Raw genomic sequence first — 24,620 nt, forward strand, 5'->3', positions numbered from 1 at the left:
AAAAAAAGAGAGAGACACATCCATTCAATCCATAAAAGACAAAACGTGGAAATAAACATGTAAACTGGTCGACCCACCCAAAGCAGGAGGGAGGTCTCTGTCCAGCAGGGCCGTCTTCTTTCCAAGTTGCAGTCAGTCAGATCTCTGGGCAAACAGAAAAAGAAAGCAATTGTTTTCTACTTGAACAGTTTTAATATTACTCAAATGAATTAATATTCAGCTATTTATTCCCAGCCTTATTTACAACTGGATGCCCACCGAGCACCTTCCTCTCATAGCTAGCCCCTTCTACCCCTGCCCCATCTGGACAGATAGACAGGATGTATGTATGTATGTATAAATAAATAAATAAATAATAAAAAAGTAAAATAAAAATAAGTAAATAAATAAATTAAAAAAAAAAGTGTTTGGTGAGTGGGGCGTGTTGGCATAGAGAACAAAAGAGATAAACTAACCACCAACACATTGAAGAATGACATCATTCAATCAAGACATGGAAAAAGACAACTGGTCGACCCAAGTTCACAAGGCCAACTGGTCGACCCCGGTACTTAGCATTTTAAGGCCAAATATTTAATCGGACAACTGGTCGACCCGCTTCCAGTCCGTCAAAAAAAAAGGAAGTGCACAGAGACAACTGGTCGACCCGTCAGGTCTAGGAAGATATAATATATATTATACATTAAAAAAAAAAAAAAAGATTCCAGCGGGACATCTGGTCGACCCGCCGCATCCCCGGGGGAAAAAAATGGCCTCCCGCCCGGTGGGAGGGACTAATGGTCTACCCCGGTCCTTTGGAGAAGGAGGTGGAGAGGGGGGAAAAAAAAGTGCGCCCAACCTCCGCCGCCTCCCCGACAGGCGCGCCGCGGCGCCACGGCACGCGAGCGGAGGTCGGCGGCGAGAGGGGGCCCGGGGCGCCGCCAGACCCTCGCCCATCCTCCCCCGGGAGGAGGGATGGAGAGGGAAAGGCGCGCGCCCGGGAAAGAGGGGACACACCCGCGGGCCGCTGCGGTGCGGTGAGGCAAGCAGCTGGAGTGGACGGAGGAGAGCGAGAGCGGGAAGAGAGCCGCCGTCCGCCGTGAGCCGCCAGCGGCAGAGCCAGACACGGGTCCTCGGACGGGGCGAGGAGGGCGGGCGAGCCGGCGCCCGTCCCCCTTCCCCCTCTCTCGACCTCTCTCTCACGACCGCCATGCGCGCCCGTGCGCACGCACACTTCCGTGTGCACAACACACGTGCGACCCGGGGAGCGCGCCTCCCGGCGAGAACTCGGGCGAGGCAGGCGAGCGGGCGGGCAGAGCCGCCGCCGCTGCTCTCTCACGTTAATGATCCTTCCGCAGGTTCACCTACGGAAACCTTGTTACGACTTTTACTTCCTCTAGATAGTCAAGTTGGTGAACAACCACAAATAAGCAAACAAATAGAGAGATAATAACAATAAAAATATTTGAGAGTTCAAATAATTGACTTCATCCACAATAAAAGAATATAAAAATAAAAATATCAAATGCACTTGAACACATTGGCACAGGAGAACGCTTGCTAAATAGAACCCCAGTAGCACAGACACTGAGAGAAAAAGAAAAAAAAGAAAAAAGAAAAAAAAAAGAAAAACAAAACAAAAAAAAAGAACAAAGAAAAAAACTAAAGAGAGAAAAAAAAGAAAAAAAAAGAAAAGAAGAAGAAGAAAAAAAGAAAAAAAGAAAAAAAGAAAAAAAAGAAAAAAAAAGAAAGAAAAAAGAAAAAAAAAGAAAAAAAAACAGACACTGAGAGAAACAATTAATAAGTGAGACCTCCTGAAACTGAAAAGCTTCTGTAAAGCAAAGAACATGGCCAACAAGACAAAACGACGGCCTTACAGAATGGGAAAAGATCTTCACTAATCTCCAAAATACACAAAGAAGTCGAGAAATTGGTCATCCAAAGAACAAATAATCCAATTTTAAAAAATGGAGTACAGACCTAAACAGAGAACTCTCAACAGAGGGATCTAAAATGGTTGAAAGACACTTAAATGTATTTAGTGATTATATTTCTTTTCCCTTAGGGATAAAGAAATGGAGAAGTTCTTTGAAGCAGTAAGTCACAAAAACACCAGGCCGTTAAACTTCAGCTACAGGGAAACCCTGTCTCGTGGAAAAACAAAACAACAACAACAACAACAAAAAAAAAAATCCTGAAGCCAGTGATCATTGCAAACATCTGTATGTTCAGATACTGAGCCTGAGCAAGTTAGAGTGTCACAGATTTGCTGCAATTCATTGCAAATTTCATGTGGATCACAAATCCTGCTCAAGTTACAGCTGTTAGTGTCAGTGTGAACCTTGACACCATCTCTACTGGATTCCTGTCAGCTGGGCTCCGGTCTGCTAGAAAAGCAGAAGAACTAAGGTACCGTAATTAACCTCTTCTGTGCCCCACCTGCAAGAACACTCTGTAAGCTACAGTTCTGAAAACAGCCTGGTCCTGGCATAAGAACAGACAGGAGGACCAATGGAACCGAATAGAAGACCCGGATATCGATCCACACATCTTCGAACACCTGATCTTTGATAAAGAAGTCAAAAATATCCAATAGAAAAAAAAAGAAAGCATGTGAGTTCAAGACCAGCCTGGTCTACAAGAGCTAGTTCCAGGACAGGCTCCAAAAAAAAAAAAACTACAGAACAACCCTGTCTCGAAAAAAAAAAAGAAAGAAAGAAAGAAAGAAGAAAAAGAAAACAGTGCTGTCCTCGAAAATGCCCTCTCCCTTTGAACACGGCCCCTCCTTTGGGCTGAGTTTCCCACACAGCTCTGATGATGCAGGAGGATGCCGAGGGCCCAGTTGGTGCCTGTATCTGTGCCTTGGCAGCAGCTATTCATGTCTTGCCACTCAGAGTCAAATTCCCTTAAGTTTAGCCTTCCCTAAGTGCTTGTTCACTTCAGAAGACTCAACCCTCATCTTCCATGTCCTCCTGGCCTAATTTCTCATATTACTGTTTTACTGAGTATGAATCAGTAATATGAGATGTTCAGGAGAGGGAGGAAGGGTCATTCATGAAAAAAGTGAGTGTTCAACTAACTAACTCCCCATGGGTTCAGGAAGTAGTGAGAAGATATTAATGAAGCAGAGAGAAATTTCTGGTTTTGGAAGGAGGAAATCCTGAATGGCTCCCTCTGTGTCGGAGGAGAGACTCCTGGAAAGGAAACCTCAGGTTCCGGTTGGTCGGTCGGTCGGTCGGTCGGTCAGTTCGGGGAGAAATATCAGCAAGGAGGTAAAGGCCGTGCCTCACGACATCAGCAGTCCCTTCTCTGGAAATTCCACGGTATCCCAGAGAGCTCTCGGAATTTTGTGATGTCACTCGTGTCCTAGAAACGCCAACTGCCCTCAAGACACACTCTCTCGGTGCCTATAAGACTCGGTTCTAGACATGTTGTCTAGAGAATGGAGATCGTTCGTGGAGAGGCCAGAGGGAGGAAGAAGAAAGCTGGCCTCAGATCTCACAGGAAAACATGGAGAAATAATTAGTGGTCCTGGGGAAGACGAAGTGAGTTCACCACTAGCAGGGACTAGAGAGATTTCTGGATGTGATGGCTTTGAGACTTCCAGGGCTAGGGCTCAGGAACTGGGAGGTTTCTGGGATGAAACAGGTCTGTCTGTCTTGTTTCTCTGAGTTCCTAAAGGGCCAACCCACATCAAAGATTCACGATAGTTGATTTGACAAAGTCGGGAATTGACAAGGAGTGCGGAAGGAGTCAGTGAGATTTCAATACCAGCACTGACTGCACATCATCACCCCCCCCCCCGGTCCTTTTCGTTGTGTAGCAATAATAATAGAGAAAGGGGAGTAGTGCTCTGCCAAAGCCCGTATTTTACCATGCCTTATATCACAGCCATTAGCAGGGTTGAGGCATCAAGTGCTGCAGTCAGTCCGACTCCTGTGACCCCCCTAAGGTTTCTGGCTTCCCAGTTTTGAGTGACACCATGGTCTCCAGTTCAGCTTGAGAGCTCTTTAAGAGCCAATGGAGGAGAGAGTGGAAAGAGACTGCCATTTTTTTCTTTTTCCTTGTCTTTCTTTCTTTTGCTGTTTTGCTTTGTTTTTCAAGAAAGGGTTTCTTTTTGTATCTTGGGCTGTCCTAAAACTCACTCTGTAAATCAGGCCATCTTTGAATTCACAGAGATCTGTGTGTGTGCTGTGATTAAAGCCCGGCTGAGACTGCAATTTCTTGTTAGCTCTGGGTGTCCTGAGCTGTTAGTAAGTGACAATGGCTCTGTGTTGTGAATCTCTGTGAATCCAGACTATGTTATGTCCTTCAATGACATGAGTCTGAAGCATCAAGCACCCACCCACCCCTATACTCCCTGAGGTCTCTGAAGTCACACACAGCGCAGCCTCTATGGGTCTGAATAAGGCTTAGAAAGCTTTTCCCTGGTTCACCTGGTGCAGAGGAAACCAGGTAAGTTCTGAGAGACATGCACCACCTTCCTACAGAAAGAAGGGAGGACTGATTAGCTAATACCCACAGAGGGGGAAACTCAAGTCTGGTATTTCAGACAGAACCTGCTTGGACAAAGTCTCATCTGTCAGTCACTTCCTGAGGGAAGGAGGGAGGGAGGGAGGGAGGGAGGGAGGGAGGAAGGAAGGACCACAATTATCTCTCCTCTGTGTCCTTTTTACGCTCTTTTCATGCTCTGATGAATATTGTGATTCAAGTTGGCCATGTCCCCTTTTCCACAGCATGTGCACTGTGGCTCTAGATCAAGGAATCAGTTTGTTTGTGTGTTTTGCTCTATCTAGGAGAAGCACCATAGCAGTTGCATACTGACTGAGAAATTTGATTTTTAGGAAATGATTTTTCATATCTGTGAGTGGTCTCTCCATAGATAGCCACTCATCTTTCTTTAAACTTGAGTATAGGAATGAATGATCCCTCCCTCCCTCCCTCCCTCCCTCTCTCCCTCTTCATGGGAATGAGTGTCTGCTCTTGCATTGAGGGCTCCCCAGTTCTCAGCATCTCCAGCCCAACCTGTCACAAGCTGATCACACATTTGCAAACTTGGGATATATTCTGCTGAAGTTTTGGGATAATGAATTTCATCAACTATGGGACTAACTTTGTTCTGACAGGACACTCACTCACAATCTCTCCTCATCACACCCACATAGTGTAACAACTTTGTGTTTCCTCCACAATGTGCTCATTTCTGTCAGGGAACTGAAAGCCGGCCAGCCAGCCAACACTATTTTTCCTTGTTTCTCATTTTGTTCTTATATTCTGTCTCTCCCCCCCCCCCGCCTGGAAAACTTTCAGAGTTCACTCTGCCCCCTGAGTAAAGGTGTTATGCTTCCTTTTATTGTATATTTAGTGTGTGTGTGTGTGTGTGTGTGTGTGAGAGAGAGAGAGAGAGAGAGAGAGAGATTCATTATGAAATCAAAAGTCAGTCAACAACAGCAAACTTTGTATTTATTTGTCCATCCACGTATTTGCTTGTTTACTTACTTACTTACTTACTTACTCACTCACTCACTCACTCACCCACTTCATTTATTATTTATTTATTTATTTATTTGCAGTGGAAGACTTAATTCAGTAAGAATGATCAGAAGGGTAGGTAGGGTATCCTTGGGAAAAGAGTAAGATATCACGATGACTTTCCCTTCCAAGAGGGAGCTTTCTAGTAAGAAGTGAAACCACAGTTTCAAGGGCCCGCTTTCCACAAGTCCTTTTCCAAGGTCAGGCATTTCTTAGGTAAGCAAGGGTCTCCATTCATTCCCTTTGAGGAACTCTCAGGCCCTGCCCTGACATTAACCTCTGACTCCTGCCTATTGTCAAGGCCAATGGGACACTCCTCAGCCCCTCCCTGACCTGAGGTGACCTGAGAAGCCACAGCCCACCCCAGTTCACAGGCCTCTCTTTATCTATCTATCTAACTAAGTAACTGTACAGCATAAAATGTGGAATCTCTTCTCAATGAAATGCTGTTGGCAGCCATTCGATGAATTTATTCTCATCTCAGATCCTGTCCAGCAGGGATGTCTTCTTTCCGTGTTTCTTCTTCTTTTGTATGTTGCAGTCAGTTCAGATGTGCTGGTATATGGTGAGAAAGAGAGAGAGAGAGAAATGGAATTGCTTTTTATTTATTTGAAGAGTTTTAATGATTTAATATTCAGCTATTTCCAGCCTTATTTACCAGCACATTTATTATTACCAGCGAGCACCTTCCTCTGAAAACATTGGAATCGCCCCCCATCTGTACATGTCATGCACGTGCGTGCATATGTGTGTGTGTGTGTGTGTGTGTGTGAGCGTGTGCGCATCCCATCTATCTATCTATCTATCTATCTATCTATCTATCTATCTATCTATCTATCTATCTATCTATCTATGTATCCCTTCATCAAATTCCATTTTAGGAGCTGCTATGCTGACCAGTGACATGGAGGCCACCATTTTCTTAGCCAGTGACAGTCAGGAGACAGAAAGAAGGAAAGAAAGGAAGAAAGGAAGAAAGAATCTACATTCCCAAAGAAAGAAAAAAATTAAGTAAATTTTAAAAAGTAAAAAAAAAATTAAGAAAGTAAGTAAATACATACATAAAAATAGACATAAAGAATGAATAAATGAATAAAACTAAATAATAATTGAAACATTCAATAAGTAAATGAGTCACGCTAAATCAGCAGATAAATAAACAGATATATGAAAGAAGATAAGGAAGTGAAGGAATGAATGAACAAGTAAGTAAGTAAGTAAGTAAGTAAATAACTAGGTGGGTCATTTTTTTTAAAGAAGTAAGTAAATGAGATGGGCTGAACAGATAGTAAGTAAGTAAGTAAGCAAGCAAGCAAGCAAGCAAGCAATCGTGAAAAAAAAAATGAGAGCCGGGCGATGGTGGCGCACGCCTTTAATCCCAGTACTCGGGAGGCAGAGGTAGGCGGATCTCTGTGAGTTCGAGACCAGCCTGGTCTACAGTGCTAGTTCCAGGACAGGCTCCAAAGCCACAGAGAAACCCTGTCTCGAAAAACCAAAAAAAAAAAAAAAAAAAAGAGAGAGACACATCCATTCAATCCATAAAAGACAAAACGTGGAAATAAACATGTAAACTGGTCGACCCACCCAAAGCAGGAGGGAGGTCTCTGTCCAGCAGGGCCGTCTTCTTTCCAAGTTGCAGTCAGTCAGATCTCTGGGCAAACAGAAAAAGAAAGCAATTGTTTTCTACTTGAACAGTTTTAATATTACTCAAATGAATTAATATTCAGCTATTTATTCCCAGCCTTATTTACAACTGGATGCCCACCGAGCACCTTCCTCTCATAGCTAGCCCCTTCTACCCCTGCCCCATCTGGACAGATAGACAGGATGTATGTATGTATGTATAAATAAATAAATAAATAATAAAAAAGTAAAATAAAAATAAGTAAATAAATAAATTAAAAAAAAAAGTGTTTGGTGAGTGGGGCGTGTTGGCATAGAGAACAAAAGAGATAAACTAACCACCAACACATTGAAGAATGACATCATTCAATCAAGACATGGAAAAAGACAACTGGTCGACCCAAGTTCACAAGGCCAACTGGTCGACCCCGGTACTTAGCATTTTAAGGCCAAATATTTAATCGGACAACTGGTCGACCCGCTTCCAGTCCGTCAAAAAAAAAGGAAGTGCACAGAGACAACTGGTCGACCCGTCAGGTCTAGGAAGATATAATATATATTACACATTAAAAAAAAAAAAAAAAAAAAGAGTCCAGCGGGACATCTGGTCGACCCGCCGCATCCCCGGGGAAAAAAATGGCCTCCCGCCCGGTGGGAGGGACTACTGGTCTACCCCGGTCCTTTGGAGAAGGAGGTGGAGAGGGGGGAAAAAAAAGTGCGCCCAAACTCCGCCGCCTCCCCGACAGGCGCGCCGCGGCGCCACGGCGCGCGAGCGGAGGTCGGCGGCGAGAGAGGGCCCGGGGAGCCGCCAGACCCTCGCCCATCCTCCCCCGGGAAGAGGGATGGAGAGGGAAAGGCGCGCGCCCGGGAAAGAGGGGACACACCCGCGGGCCGCTGCGGTGCGGTGAGGCAAGCAGCGGGAGTGGACGGAGGAGAGCGAGAGCGGGAAGAGAGCCGCCGTCCGCCGTGAGCCGCCAGCGGCAGAGCCAGACACGGGTCCTCGGACGGGGCGAGGAGGGCGGGCGAGCCGGCGCCCGTCCCCCTTCCCCCTCTCTCGACCTCTCTCTCACGACCGCCATGCGCGCCCGTGCGCAGGCACACTTCCGTGCGCACAACACACGTGCGACCCGGGGAGCGCGCCTCCCGGCGAGAACTCGGGCGAGGCAGGCGAGCGGGCGGGCAGAGCCGCCGCCGCTGCTCTCTCACGTTAATGATCCTTCCGCAGGTTCACCTACGGAAACCTTGTTACGACTTTTACTTCCTCTAGATAGTCAAGTTGGTGAACAACCACAAATAAGCAAACAAATAGAGAGATAATAACAATAAAAATATTTGAGAGTTCAAATAATTGACTTCATCCACAATAAAAGAATATAAAAATAAAAATATCAAATGCACTTGAACACATTGGCACAGGAGAACGCTTGCTAAATAGAACCCCAGTAGCACAGACACTGAGAGAAAAAGAAAAAAAAGAAAAAAGAAAAAAAAAAGAAAAACAAAACAAAAAAAAAGAACAAAGAAAAAAACTAAAGAGAGAAAAAAAAGAAAAAAAAAGAAAAGAAGAAGAAGAAAAAAAAGAAAAAAAGAAAAAAAGAAAAAAAAGAAAAAAAAAGAAAGAAAAAAGAAAAAAAAAGAAAAAAAAAACAGACACTGAGAGAAACAATTAATAAGTGAGACCTCCTGAAACTGAAAAGCTTCTGTAAAGCAAAGAACATGGCCAACAAGACAAAACGACGGCCTTACAGAATGGGAAAAGATCTTCACTAATCTCCAAAATACACAAAGAAGTCGAGAAATTGGTCATCCAAAGAACAAATAATCCAATTTTAAAAAATGGAGTACAGACCTAAACAGAGAACTCTCAACAGAGGGATCTAAAATGGTTGAAAGACACTTAAATGTATTTAGTGATTATATTTCTTTTCCCTTAGGGATAAAGAAATGGAGAAGTTCTTTGAAGCAGTAAGTCACAAAAACACCAGGCCGTTAAACTTCAGCTACAGGGAAACCCTGTCTCGTGGAAAAACAAAACAACAACAACAACAACAAAAAAAAAATCCTGAAGCCAGTGATCATTGCAAACATCTGTATGTTCAGATACTGAGCCTGAGCAAGTTAGAGTGTCACCGATTTGCTGCAATTCATTGCAAATTTCATGTGGATCACAAATCCTGCTCAAGTTACAGCTGTTAGTGTCAGTGTGAACCTTGACACCATCTCTACTGGATTCCTGTCAGCTGGGCTCCGGTCTGCTAGAAAAGCAGAAGAACTAAGGTACCGTAATTAACCTCTTCTGTGCCCCACCTGCAAGAACACTCTGTAAGCTACAGTTCTGAAAACAGCCTGGTCCTGGCATAAGAACAGACAGGAGGACCAATGGAACCGAATAGAAGACCCGGATATCGATCCACACATCTTCGAACACCTGATCTTTGATAAAGAAGTCAAAAATATCCAATAGAAAAAAAAAGAAAGCATGTGAGTTCAAGACCAGCCTGGTCTACAAGAGCTAGTTCCAGGACAGGCTCCAAAAAAAAAAAAACTACAGAACAACCCTGTCTCGAAAAAAAAAAAAGAAAGAAAGAAAGAAAGAAAGAAAGAAAGAAAGAAAGAAGAAAAAGAAAACAGTGCTGTCCTCGAAAATGCCCTCTCCCTTTGAACACGGCCCCTCCTTTGGGCTGAGTTTCCCACACAGCTCTGATGATGCAGGAGGATGCCGAGGGCCCAGTTGGTGCCTGTATCTGTGCCTTGGCAGCAGCTATTCATGTCTTGCCACTCAGAGTCAAATTCCCTTAAGTTTAGCCTTCCCTAAGTGCTTGTTCACTTCAGAAGACTCAACCCTCATCTTCCATGTCCTCCTGGCCTAATTTCTCATATTACTGTTTTACTGAGTATGAATCAGTAATATGAGATGTTCAGGAGAGGGAGGAAGGGTCATTCATGAAAAAAGTGAGTGTTCAACTACCTAACTCCCCATGGGTTCAGGAAGTAGTGAGAAGATATTAATGAAGCAGAGAGAAATTTCTGGTTTTGGAAGGAGGAAATCCTGAATGGCTCCCTCTGTGTCGGAGGAGAGACTCCTGGAAAGGAAACCTCAGGTTCCGGTTGGTCGGTCGGTCGGTCGGTCGGTCAGTTCGGGGAGAAATATCAGCAAGGAGGTAAAGGCCGTGCCTCATGACATCAGCAGTCCCTTCTCTGGAAATTCCACGGTATCCCAGAGAGCTCTCGGAATTTTGTGATGTCACTCGTGTCCTAGAAACGCCAACTGCCCTCAAGACACACTCTCTCGGTGCCTATAAGACTCGGTTCTAGACATGTTGTCTAGAGAATGGAGATCGTTCGTGGAGAGGCCAGAGGGAGGAAGAAGAAAGCTGGCCTCAGATCTCACAGGAAAACATGGAGAAATAATTAGTGGTCCTGGGGAAGACGAAGTGAGTTCACCACTAGCAGGGACTAGAGAGATTTCTGGATGTGATGGCTTTGAGACTTCCAGGGCTAGGGCTCAGGAACTGGGAGGTTTCTGGGATGAAACAGGTCTGTCTGTCTTGTTTCTCTGAGTTCCTAAAGGGCCAACCCACATCAAAGATTCACGATAGTTGATTTGACAAAGTCGGGAATTGACAAGGAGTGCGGAAGGAGTCAGTGAGATTTCAATACCAGCACTGACTGCACATCATCAGCCCCCCCCCCCCCCGGTCCTTTTCGTTGTGTAGCAATAATAATAGAGAAAGGGGAGTAGTGCTCTGCCAAAGCCCGTATTTTACCATGCCTTATATCACAGCCATTAGCAGGGTTGAGGCATCAAGTGCTGCAGTCAGTCCGACTCCTGTGACCCCCCTAAGGTTTCTGGCTTCCCAGTTTTGAGTGACACCATGGTCTCCAGTTCAGCTTGAGAGCTCTTTAAGAGCCAATGGAGGAGAGAGTGGAAAGAGACTGCCATTTTTTTCTTTTTCCTTGTCTTTCTTTCTTTTGCTGTTTTGCTTTGTTTTTCAAGAAAGGGTTTCTTTTTGTATCTTGGGCTGTCCTAAAACTCACTCTGTAAATCAGGCCATCTTTGAATTCACAGAGATCTGTGTGTGTGCTGTGATTAAAGCCCGGCTGAGACTGCAATTTCTTGTTAGCTCTGGGTGTCCTGAGCTGTTAGTAAGTGACAATGGCTCTGTGTTGTGAATCTCTGTGAATCCAGACTATGTTATGTCCTTCAATGACATGAGTCTGAAGCATCAAGCACCCACCCACCCCTATACTCCCTGAGGTCTCTGAAGTCACACACAGCGCAGCCTCTATGGGTCTGAATAAGGCTTAGAAAGCTTTTCCCTGGTTCACCTGGTGCAGAGGAAACCAGGTAAGTTCTGAGAGACATGCACCACCTTCCTACAGAAAGAAGGGAGGACTGATTAGCTAATACCCACAGAGGGGGAAACTCAAGTCTGGTATTTCAGACAGAACCTGCTTGGACAAAGTCTCATCTGTCAGTCACTTCCTGAGGGAAGGAGGGAGGGAGGGAGGGAGGGAGGAAGGAAGGACCACAATTATCTCTCCTCTGTGTCCTTTTTACGCTCTTTTCATGCTCTGATGAATATTGTGATTCAAGTTGGCCATGTCCCCTTTTCCACAGCATGTGCACTGTGGCTCTAGATCAAGGAATCAGTTTGTTTGTGTGTTTTGCTCTATCTAGGAGAAGCACCATAGCAGTTGCATACTGACTGAGAAATTTGATTTTTAGGAAATGATTTTTCATATCTGTGAGTGGTCTCTCCATAGATAGCCACTCATCTTTCTTTAAACTTGAGTATAGGAATGAATGATCCCTTCCTCCCTCCCTCCCTCCCTCTCTCCCTCTTCATGGGAATGAGTGTCTGCTCTTGCATTGAGGGATCCCCAGTTCTCAGCATCTCCAGCCCAACCTGTCACAAGCTGATCACACATTTGCAAACTTGGGATATATTCTGCTGAAGTTTTGGGATAATGAATTTCATCAACTATGGGACTAACTTTGTTCTGACAGGACACTCACTCACAATCTCTCCTCATCACACCCACATAGTGTAACAACTTTGTGTTTCCTCCACAATGTGCTCATTTCTGTCAGGGAACTGAAAGCCGGCCAGCCAGCCAACACTATTTTTCCTTGTTTCTCATTTTGTTCTTATATTCTGTCTCTCCCCCCCCCCCGCCTGGAAAACTTTCAGAGTTCACTCTGCCCCCTGAGTAAAGGTGTTATGCTTCCTTTTATTGTATATTTAGTGTGTGTGTGTGTGTGTGTGTGAGAGAGAGAGAGAGAGAGAGAGAGAGAGAGAGAGAGAGAGAGAGATTCATTATGAAATCAAAAGTCAGTCAACAACAGCAAACTTTGTATTTATTTGTCCATCCACGTATTTGCTTGTTTACTTACTTACTTACTTACTTACTCACTCACTCACTCACTCACCCACTTCATTTATTATTTATTTATTTATTTATTTGCAGTGGAAGACTTAATTCAGTAAGAATGATCAGAAGGGTAGGTAGGGTATCCTTGGGAAAAGAGTAAGATATCACGATGACTTTCCCTTCCAAGAGGGAGCTTTCTAGTAAGACGTGAAACCACAGTTTCAAGGGCCCGCTTTCCACAAGTCCTTTTCCAAGGTCAGGCATTTCTTAGGTAAGCAAGGGTCTCCATTCATTCCCTTTGAGGAACTCTCAGGCCCTGCCCTGACATTAACCTCTGACTCCTGCCTATTGTCAAGGCCAATGGGACACTCCTCAGCCCCTCCCTGACCTGAGGTGACCTGAGAAGCCACAGCCCACCCCAGTTCACAGGCCTCTCTTTATCTATCTATCTAACTAAGTAACTGTACAGCATAAAATGTGGAATCTCTTCTCAATGAAATGCTGTTGGCAGCCATTCGATGAATTTATTCTCATCTCAGATCCTGTCCAGCAGGGATGTCTTCTTTCCGTGTTTCTTCTTCTTTTGTATGTTGCAGTCAGTTCAGATGTGCTGGTATATGGTGAGAAAGAGAGAGAGAGAGAAATGGAATTGCTTTTTATTTATTTGAAGAGTTTTAATGATTTAATATTCAGCTATTTCCAGCCTCATTTACCAGCACATTTATTATTACCAGCGAGCACCTTCCTCTGAAAACATTGGAATCGCCCCCCATCTGTACATGTCATGCACGTGCGTGCATATGTGTGTGTGTGTGTGTGTGTGTGTGTGTGTGTGTGAGCGTGTGCGCATCCCATCTATCTATCTATCTATCTATCTATCTATCTATCTATCTATCTATCTATCTATCTATCTATGTATCCCTTCATCAAATTCCATTTTAGGAGCTGCTATGCTGACCAGTGACATGGAGGCCACCATTTTCTTAGCCAGTGACAGTCAGGAGACAGAAAGAAGGAAAGAAAGGAAGAAAGGAAGAAAGAATCTACATTCCCAAAGAAAGAAAAAAATTAAGTAAATTTTAAAAAGTAAAAAAAAAATTAAGAAAGTAAGTAAATACATACATAAAAATAGACATAAAGAATGAATAAATGAATAAAACTAAATAATAATTGAAACATTCAATAAGTAAATGAGTCACGCTAAATCAGCAGATAAATAAACAGATATATGAAAGAAGATAAGGAAGTGAAGGAATGAATGAACAAGTAAGTAAGTAAGTAAGTAAGTAAATAACTAGGTGGGTCATTTTTTTTAAAGAAGTAAGTAAATGAGATGGGCTGAACAGATAGTAAGTAAGTAAGTAAGTAAGCAAGCAAGCAAGCAAGCAATCGTGAAAAAAAAATGAGAGCCGGGCGATGGTGGCGCACGCCTTTAATCCCAGTACTCGGGAGGCAGAGGTAGGCGGATCTCTGTGAGTTCGAGACCAGCCTGGTCTACAGTGCTAGTTCCAGGACAGGCTCCAAAGCCACAGAGAAACCCTGTCTCGAAAAACCAAAAAAAAAAAAAAAAAGAGAAAGACACATGCATTCAATCCATAAAAGACAAAACGTGGAAATAAACATGTAAACTGGTCGACCCACCCAAAGCAGGAGGGAGGTCTCTGTCCAGCAGGGCCGTCTTCTTTCCAAGTTGCAGTCAGTCAGATCTCTGGGCAAACAGAAAAAGAAAGCAATTGTTTTCTACTTGAACAGTTTTAATATTACTCAAATGAATTAATATTCAGCTATTTATTCCCAGCCTTATTTACAACTGGATGCCCACCGAGCACCTTCCTCTCATAGCTAGCCCCTTCTACCCCTGCCCCATCTGGACAGATAGACAGGATGTATGTATGTATGTATAAATAAATAAATAAATAATAAAAAAGTAAAATAAAAATAAGTAAATAAATAAATTAAAAAAAAAGTGTTTGGTGAGTGGGGCGTGTTGGCATAGAGAACAAAAGAGATAAACTAACCACCAACACATTGAAGAATGACATCATTCAATCAAGACATGGAAAGTGACAACTGGTCGACCCAAGTTCACAAGGCCAACTGGTCGACCCCGGTACTTAGCATTTTAAGGCCAAATATTTAATCGGACAACTGGTCGACCCGCTTCCAGTCCGTCAAAAAAAAAGGAAGTGCACAGAGACAACTGGTCGACCCGTCAGGTCTAGGAAGATATAATATATATTATACATTAAAAAAAAAAAAAAAAAAAAAGAGTCCAGCGGGACATCTGGTCGACCCGCCGCATCCCCGGGGGAAAAAAATGGCCTCCCGCCCGGTGGGAGGTACTACTGGTCTACCCCGGTCCTTTGGAGAAGGAGGTGGAGAGGGGGGAAAAAAAAGTGCGCCCAACCTCCGCCGCCTCCCCGACAGGCGCTCCGCGGCGCCACGGCGCGCGAGCGGAGGTCGGTGGCGAGAGGGGGCCCAGGGCGCCGCCAGACCCTCGCCCATCCTCCCCCGGGAAGAGGGATGGAGAGGGAAAGGCGCGCGCCCGGGAAAGAGGGGACACACCCGCGGGCCGCTGCGGTGCGGTGAGGCAAGCAGCGGGAGTGGACGGAGGAGAGCGAGAGCGGGAAGAGAGCCGCCGTCCGCCGTGAGCCGCCAGCGGCAGAGCCAGACACGGGTCCTCGGACGGGGCGAGGAGGGCGGGCGAGCCGGCGCCCGTCCCCCTTCCCCCTCTCTCGACCTCTCTCTCACGACCGCCACGCGCGCCCGTGCACACGCACACTTCCGTGAGCACAACACACGTGCGACCCGGGGAGCCCGCCTCCCGGCGAGAACTCGGGCGAGGCAGGTGAGCGGGCGGGCAGAGCCGCCGCCGCTGCTCTCTCACGTTAATGATCCTTCCGCAGGTTCACCTACGGAAACCTTGTTACGACTTTTACTTCCTCTAGATAGTCAAGTTGGTGAACAACCACAAATAAGCAAACAAATAGAGAGATAATAACAATAAAAATATTTGAGAGTTCAAATAATTGACTTCATCCACAATAAAAGAATATAAAAATAAAAATATCAAATGCACTTGAACACATTGGCACAGGAGAACGCTTGCTAAATAGAACCCCAGTAGCACAGACACTGAGAGAAAAAGAAAAAAAAGAAAAAAGAAAAAAAAAAGAAAAACAAAACAAAAAAAAAGAACAAAGAAAAAAACTAAAGAGAGAAAAAAAAGAAAAAAAAAGAAAAGAAGAAGAAGAAAAAAAAGAAAAAAAGAAAAAAAGAAAAAAAAGAAAAAAAAAGAAAGAGAAAAGAAAAAAAAAGAAAAAAAAACAGACACTGAGAGAAACAATTAATAAGTGAGACCTCCTGAAACTGAAAAGCTTCTGTAAAGCAAAGAACATGGCCAACAAGACAAAACGACGGCCTTACAGAATGGGAAAAGATCTTCACTAATCTCCAAAATACACAAAGAAGTCGAGAAATTGGTCATCCAAAGAACAAATAATCCAATTTTAAAAAATGGAGTACAGACCTAAACAGAGAACTCTCAACAGAGGGATCTAAAATGGTTGAAAGACACTTAAATGTATTTAGTGATTATATTTCTTTTCCCTTAGGGATAAAGAAATGGAGAAGTTCTTTGAAGCAGTAAGTCACAAAAACACCAGGCCGTTAAACTTCAGCTACAGGGAAACCCTGTCTCGTGGAAAAACAAAACAACAACAACAACAACCACAAAAAATTCCTGAAGCCAGTGATCATTGCAAACATCTGTATGTTCAGATACTGAGCCTGAGCAAGTTAGAGTGTCACAGATTTGCTGCAATTCATTGCAAATTTCATGTGGATCACAAATCCTGCTCAAGTTACAGCTGTTAGTGTCAGTGTGAACCTTGACACCATCTCTACTGGATTCCTGTCAGCTGGGCTCCGGTCTGCTAGAAAAGCAGAAGAACTAAGGTACCGTAATTAACCTCTTCTGTGCCCCACCTGCAAGAACACTCTGTAAGCTACAGTTCTGAAAACAGCCTGGTCCTGGCATAAGAACAGACAGGAGGACCAATGGAACCGAATAGAAGACCCGGATATCGATCCACACATCTTCGAACACCTGATCTTTGATAAAGAAGTCAAAAATATCCAATAGAAAAAAAAAGAAAGCATGTGAGTTCAAGACCAGCCTGGTCTACAAGAGCTAGTTCCAGGACAGGCTCCAAAAAAAAAAAAAAAAACTACAGAACAACCCTGTCTCGAAAAAAAATAAGAAAGAAAGAAAGAAAGAAGAAAAAGAAAACAGTGCTGTCCTCGAAAATGCCCTCTCCCTTTGAACACGGCCCCTCCTTTGGGCTGAGTTTCCCACACAGCTCTGATGATGCAGGAGGATGCCGAGGGCCCAGTTGGTGCCTGTATCTGTGCCTTGGCAGCAGCTATTCATGTCTTGCCACTCAGAGTCAAATTCCCTTAAGTTTAGCCTTCCCTAAGTGCTTGTTCACTTCAGAAGACTCAACCCTCATCTTCCATGTCCTCCTGGCCTAATTTCTCATATTACTGTTTTACTGAGTATGAATCAGTAATATGAGATGTTCAGGAGAGGGAGGAAGGGTCATTCATGAAAAAAGTGAGTGTTCAACTAACTAACTCCCCATGGGTTCAGGAAGTAGTGAGAAGATATTAATGAAGCAGAGAGAAATTTCTGGTTTTGGAAGGAGGAAATCCTGAATGGCTCCCTCTGTGTCGGAGGAGAGACTCCTGGAAAGGAAACCTCAGGTTCCGGTTGGTCGGTCGGTCGGTCGGTCGGTCGGTTCGGGGAGAAATATCAGCAAGGAGGTAAAGGCCGTGCCTCACGACATCAGCAGTCCCTTCTCTGGAAATTCCACGGTATCCCAGAGAGCTCTCGGAATTTTGTGATGTCACTCGTGTCCTAGAAACGCCAACTGCCCTCAAGACACACTCTCTCGGTGCCTATAAGACTCGGTTCTAGACATGTTGTCTAGAGAATGGAGATCGTTCGTGGAGAGGCCAGAGGGAGGAAGAAGAAAGCTGGCCTCAGATCTCACAGGAAAACATGGAGAAATAATTAGTGGTCCTGGGGAAGACGAAGTGAGTTCACCACTAGCAGGGACTAGAGAGATTTCTGGATGTGATGGCTTTGAGACTTCCAGGGCTAGGGCTCAGGAACTGGGAGGTTTCTGGGATGAAACAGGTCTGTCTGTCTTGTTTCTCTGAGTTCCTAAAGGGCCAACCCACATCAAAGATTCACGATAGTTGATTTGACAAAGTCGGGAATTGACAAGGAGTGCGGAAGGAGTCAGTGAGATTTCAATACCAGCACTGACTGCACATCATCACCCCCCCCCCCGGTCCTTTTCGTTGTGTAGCAATAATAATAGAGAAAGGGGAGTAGTGCTCTGCCAAAGCCCGTATTTTACCATGCCTTATATCACAGCCATTAGCAGGGTTGAGGCATCAAGTGCTGCAGTCAGTCCGACTCCTGTGACCCCCCCTAAGGTTTCTGGCTTCCCAGTTTTGAGTGACACCATGGTCTCCAGTTCAGCTTGAGAGCTCTTTAAGAGCCAATGGAGGAGAGAGTGGAAAGAGACTGCCATTTTTTTCTTTTTCCTTGTCTTTCTTTCTTTTGCTGTTTTGCTTTGTTTTTCAAGAAAGGGTTTCTTTTTGTATCTTGGGCTGTCCTAAAACTCACTCTGTAAATCAGGCCATCTTTGAATTCACAGAGATCTGTGTGTGTGCTGTGATTAAAGCCCGGCTGAGACTGCAATTTCTTGTTAGCTCTGGGTGTCCTGAGCTGTTAGTAAGTGACAATGGCTCTGTGTTGTGAATCTCTGTGAATCCAGACTATGTTATGTCCTTCAATGACATGAGTCTGAAGCATCAAGCACCCACCCACCCCTATACTCCCTGAGGTCTCTGAAGTCACACACAGCGCAGCCTCTATGGGTCTGAATAAGGCTTAAAAAGCTTTTCCCTGGTTCACCTGGTGCAGAGGAAACCAGGTAAGTTCTGAGAGACATGCACCACCTTCCTACAGAAAGAAGGGAGGACTGATTAGCTAATACCCACAGAGGGGGAAACTCAAGTCTGGTATTTCAGACAGAACCTGCTTGGACAAAGTCTCATCTGTCAGTCACTTCCTGAGGGAAGGAGGGAGGGAGGGAGGGAGGGAGGAAGGAAGGACCACAATTATTTCTCCTCTGTGTCCTTTTTACGCTCTTTTCATGCTCTGATGAATATTGTGATTCAAGTTGGCCATGTCCCCTTTTCCACAGCATGTGCACTGTGGCTCTAGATCAAGGAATCAGTTTGTTTGTGTGTTTTGCTCTATCTAGGAGAAGCACCATAGCAGTTGCATACTGACTGAGAAATTTGATTTTTAGGAAATGATTTTTCATATCTGTGAGTGGTCTCTCCATAGATAGCCACTCATCTTTCTTTAAACTTGAGTATAGGAATGAATGATCCCTCCCTCCCTCCCTCCCTCCCTCCCTCCCTCCCTCCCTCTCTCCCTCTTCATGGGAATGAGTGTCTGCTCTTGCATTGAGGGCTCCCCAGTTCTCAGCATCTCCAGCCCAACCTGTCACAAGCTGATCACACATTTGCAAACTTGGGATATATTCTGCTGAAGTTTTGGGATAATGAATTTCATCAACTATGGGACTAACTTTGTTCTGACAGGACACTCACTCACAATCTCTCCTCATCACACCCACATAGTGTAACAACTTTGTGTTTCCTCCACAATGTGCTCATTTCTGTCAGGGAACTGAAAGCCGGCCAGCCAGCCAACACTATTTTTCCTTGTTTCTCATTTTGTTCTTATATTCTGTCTCTCCCCCCCCCCCCCCCGCCTGGAAAACTTTCAGAGTTCACTCTGCCCCCTGAGTAAAGGTGTTATGCTTCCTTTTATTGTATATTTAGTGTGTGTGTGTGTGTGTGTGTGTGAGAGAGAGAGAGAGAGAGAGAGAGAGAGAGAGAGAGAGAGAGATTCATTATGAAATCAAAAGTCAGTCAACAACAGCAAACTTTGTATTTATTTGTCCATCCACGTATTTGCTTGTTTACTTACTTACTTACTTACTTACTCACTCACTCACTCACTCACCCACTTCATTTATTTTTTATTTATTTATTTATTTGCAGTGGAAGACTTAATTCAGTAAGAATGATCAGAAGGGTAGGTAGGGTATCCTTGGGAAAAGAGTAAGATATCACGATGACTTTCCCTTCCAAGAGGGAGCTTTCTAGTAAGACGTGAAACCACAGTTTCAAGGGCCCGCTTTCCACAAGTCCTTTTCCAAGGTCAGGCATTTCTTAGGTAAGCAAGGGTCTCCATTCATTCCCTTTGAGGAACTCTCAGGCCCTGCCCTGACATTAACCTCTGACTCCTGCCTATTGTCAAGGCCAATGGGACACTCCTCAGCCCCTCCCTGACCTTAGGTGACCTGAGAAGCCACAGCCCACCCCAGTTCACAGGCCTCTCTTTATCTATCTATCTAACTAAGTAACTGTACAGCATAAAATGTGGAATCTCTTCTCAATGAAATGCTGTTGGCAGCCATTCGATGAATTTATTCTCATCTCAGATCCTGTCCAGCAGGGATGTCTTCTTTCCGTGTTTCTTCTTCTTTTGTATGTTGCAGTCAGTTCAGATGTGCTGGTATATGGTGAGAAAGAGAGAGAGAGAGAGAAATGGAATTGCTTTTTATTTATTTGAAGAGTTTTAATGATTTAATATTCAGCTATTTCCAGCCTTATTTACCAGCACATTTATTATTACCAGCGAGCACCTTCCTCTGAAAACATTGGAATCGCCCCCCATCTGTACATGTCATGCACGTGCGTGCATATGTGTGTGTGTGTGTGTGTGTGTGTGTGTGTGTGAGCGTGTGCGCATCCCATCTATCTATCTATCTATCTATCTATCTATCTATCTATCTATCTATCTATCTATCTATGTATCCCTTCATCAAATTCCATTTTAGGAGCTGCTATGCTGACCAGTGACATGGAGGCCACCATTTTCTTAGCCAGTGACAGTCAGGAGACAGAAAGAAGGAAAGAAAGGAAGAAAGGAAGAAAGAATCTACATTCCCAAAGAAAGAAAAAAATTAAGTAAATTTTAAAAAGTAAAAAAAAAATTAAGAAAGTAAGTAAATACATACATAAAAATAGACATAAAGAATGAATAAATGAATAAAACTAAATAATAATTGAAACATTCAATAAGTAAATGAGTCACGCTAAATCAGCAGATAAATAAACAGATATATGAAAGAAGATAAGGAAGTGAAGGAATGAATGAACAAGTAAGTAAGTAAGTAAGTAAGTAAATAACTAGGTGGGTCATTTTTTTTAAAGAAGTAAGTAAATGAGATGGGCTGAACAGATAGTAAGTAAGTAAGTAAGTAAGCAAGCAAGCAAGCAAGCAATCGTGAAAAAAAAAATGAGAGCCGGGCGATGGTGGCGCACGCCTTTAATCCCAGTACTCGGGAGGCAGAGGTAGGCGGATCTCTGTGAGTTCGAGACCAGCCTGGTCTACAGTGCTAGTTCCAGGACAGGCTCCAAAGCCACAGAGAAACCCTGTCTCGAAAAACCAAAAAAAAAAAAAAAGAGAGAGACACATCCATTCAATCCATAAAAGACAAAACGTGGAAATAAACATGTAAACTGGTCGACCCACCCAAAGCAGGAGGGAGGTCTCTGTCCAGCAGGGCCGTCTTCTTTCCAAGTTGCAGTCAGTCAGATCTCTGGGCAAACAGAAAAAGAAAGCAATTGTTTTCTACTTGAACAGTTTTAATATTACTCAAATGAATTAATATTCAGCTATTTATTCCCAGCCTTATTTACAACTGGATGCCCACCGAGCACCTTCCTCTCATAGCTAGCCCCTTCTACCCCTGCCCCATCTGGACAGATAGACAGGATGTATGTATGTATGTATAAATAAATAAATAAATAATAAAAAAGTAAAATAAAAATAAGTAAATAAATAAATTAAAAAAAAAGTGTTTGGTGAGTGGGGCGTGTTGGCATAGAGAACAAAAGAGATAAACTAACCACCAACACATTGAAGAATGACATCATTCAATCAAGACATGGAAAAAGACAACTGGTCGACCCAAGTTCACAAGGCCAACTGGTCGACCCCGGTACTTAGCATTTTAAGGCCAAATATTTAATCGGACAACTGGTCGACCCGCTTCCAGTCCGTCAAAAAAAAAGGAAGTGCACAGAGACAACTGGTCGACCCGTCAGGTCTAGGAAGATATAATATATATTATACATTAAAAAAAAAAAAAAAAAAGAGTCCAGCGGGACATCTGGTCGACCCGCCGCATCCCCGGGGGAAAAAAATGGCCTCCCGCCCGGTGGGAGGGACTACTGGTCTACCCCGGTCCTTTGGAGAAGGAGGTGGAGAGGGGGGAAAAAAAAGTGCGCCCAACCTCTGCCGCCTCCCCGACAGGCGCGCCGCGGCACCATGGCGCGCGAGCAGAGGTCGGCGGCGAGAGGGGGCCCGGGGCGCCGCCAGACCCTCGCCCATCCTCCCCCGGGAAGAGGGATGGAGAGGGAAAGGCGCGCGCCCGGGAAAGAGGGGACACACCCGCGGGCCGCTGCGGTGCGGTGAGGCAAGCAGCGGGAGTGGACGGAGGAGAGCGAGAGCGGGAAGAGAGCCGCCGTCCGCCGTGAGCCGCCAGCGGCAGAGCCAGACACGGGTCCTCGGACGGGGCGAGGAGGGCGGGCGAGCCGGCGCCCGTCCCCCTTCCCCCTCTCTCGACCTCTCTCTCACGACCGCCACGCGCGCCCGTGCGCATGCACACTTCCGTGCGCACAACACACGTGCGACCCGGGGAGCGCGCCTCCCGGCGAGAACTCGGGCGAGGCAGGCGAGCGGGCGGGCAGAGCCGCCGCAGCTGCTCTCTCACGTTAATGATCCTTCCGCAGGTTCACCTACGGAAACCTTGTTACGACTTTTACTTCCTCTAGATAGTCAAGTTGGTGAACAACCACAAATAAGCAAACAAATAGAGAGATAATAACAATAAAAATATTTGAGAGTTCAAATAATTGACTTCATCCACAATAAAAGAATATAAAAATAAAAATATCAAATGCACTTGAACACATTGGCACAGGAGAACGCTTGCTAAATAGAACCCCAGTAGCACAGACACTGAGAGAAAAAGAAAAAAAAGAAAAAAGAAAAAAAAAAGAAAAACAAAACAAAAAAAAAGAACAAAGAAAAAAACTAAAGAGAGAAAAAAAAGAAAAAAAAAGAAAAGAAGAAGAAGAAAAAAAGAAAAAAAGAAAAAAAGAAAAAAAAGAAAAAAAAAGAAAGAAAAAAGAAAAAAAAAGAAAAAAAAACAGACACTGAGAGAAACAATTAATAAGTGAGACCTCCTGAAACTGAAAAGCTTCTGTAAAGCAAAGAACATGGCCAACAAGACAAAACGACGGCCTTACAGAATGGGAAAAGATCTTCACTAATCTCCAAAATACACAAAGAAGTCGAGAAATTGGTCATCCAAAGAACAAATAATCCAATTTTAAAAAATGGAGTACAGACCTAAACAGAGAACTCTCAACAGAGGGATCTAAAATGGTTGAAAGACACTTAAATGTATTTAGTGATTATATTTCTTTTCCCTTAGGGATAAAGAAATGGAGAAGTTCTTTGAAGCAGTAAGTCACAAAAACACCAGGCCGTTAAACTTCAGCTACAGGGAAACCCTGTCTCGTGGAAAAACAAAACAACAACAACAACAACCACAAAAAATTCCTGAAGCCAGTGATCATTGCAAACATCTGTATGTTCAGATACTGAGCCTGAGCAAGTTAGAGTGTCACAGATTTGCTGCAATTCATTGCAAATTTCATGTGGATCACAAATCCTGCTCAAGTTACAGCTGTTAGTGTCAGTGTGAACCTTGACACCATCTCTACTGGATTCCTGTCAGCTGGGCTCCGGTCTGCTAGAAAAGCAGAAGAACTAAGGTACCGTAATTAACCTCTTCTGTGCCCCACCTGCAAGAACACTCTGTAAGCTACAGTTCTGAAAACAGCCTGGTCCTGGCATAAGAACAGACAGGAGGACCAATGGAACCGAATAGAAGACCCGGATATCGATCCACACATCTTCGAACACCTGATCTTTGATAAAGAAGTCAAAAATATCCAATAGAAAAAAAAAGAAAGCATGTGAGTTCAAGACCAGCCTGGTCTACAAGAGCTAGTTCCAGGACAGGCTCCAAAAAAAAAAAAAAAACTACAGAACAACCCTGTCTCGAAAAAAAATAAGAAAGAAAGAAAGAAAGAAGAAAAAGAAAACAGTGCTGTCCTCGAAAATGCCCTCTCCCTTTGAACACGGCCCCTCCTTTGGGCTGAGTTTCCCACACAGCTCTGATGATGCAGGAGGATGCCGAGGGCCCAGTTGGTGCCTGTATCTGTGCCTTGGCAGCAGCTATTCATGTCTTGCCACTCAGAGTCAAATTCCCTTAAGTTTAGCCTTCCCTAAGTGCTTGTTCACTTCAGAAGACTCAACCCTCATCTTCCATGTCCTCCTGGCCTAATTTCTCATATTACTGTTTTACTGAGTATGAATCAGTAATATGAGATGTTCAGGAGAGGGAGGAAGGGTCATTCATGAAAAAAGTGAGTGTTCAACTAACTAACTCCCCATGGGTTCAGGAAGTAGTGAGAAGATATTAATGAAGCAGAGAGAAATTTCTGGTTTTGGAAGGAGGAAATCCTGAATGGCTCCCTCTGTGTCGGAGGAGAGACTCCTGGAAAGGAAACCTCAGGTTCCGGTTGGTCGGTCGGTCGGTCGGTCGGTCGGTTCGGGGAGAAATATCAGCAAGGAGGTAAAGGCCGTGCCTCACGACATCAGCAGTCCCTTCTCTGGAAATTCCACGGTATCCCAGAGAGCTCTCGGAATTTTGTGATGTCACTCGTGTCCTAGAAACGCCAACTGCCCTCAAGACACACTCTCTCGGTGCCTATAAGACTCGGTTCTAGACATGTTGTCTAGAGAATGGAGATCGTTCGTGGAGAGGCCAGAGGGAGGAAGAAGAAAGCTGGCCTCAGATCTCACAGGAAAACAT

This window comes from Microtus pennsylvanicus, unplaced genomic scaffold (genome assembly GCF_037038515.1).
Source record: "Microtus pennsylvanicus isolate mMicPen1 unplaced genomic scaffold, mMicPen1.hap1 Scaffold_112, whole genome shotgun sequence".
Lineage (NCBI taxonomy): Eukaryota > Metazoa > Chordata > Mammalia > Rodentia > Cricetidae > Microtus > Microtus pennsylvanicus.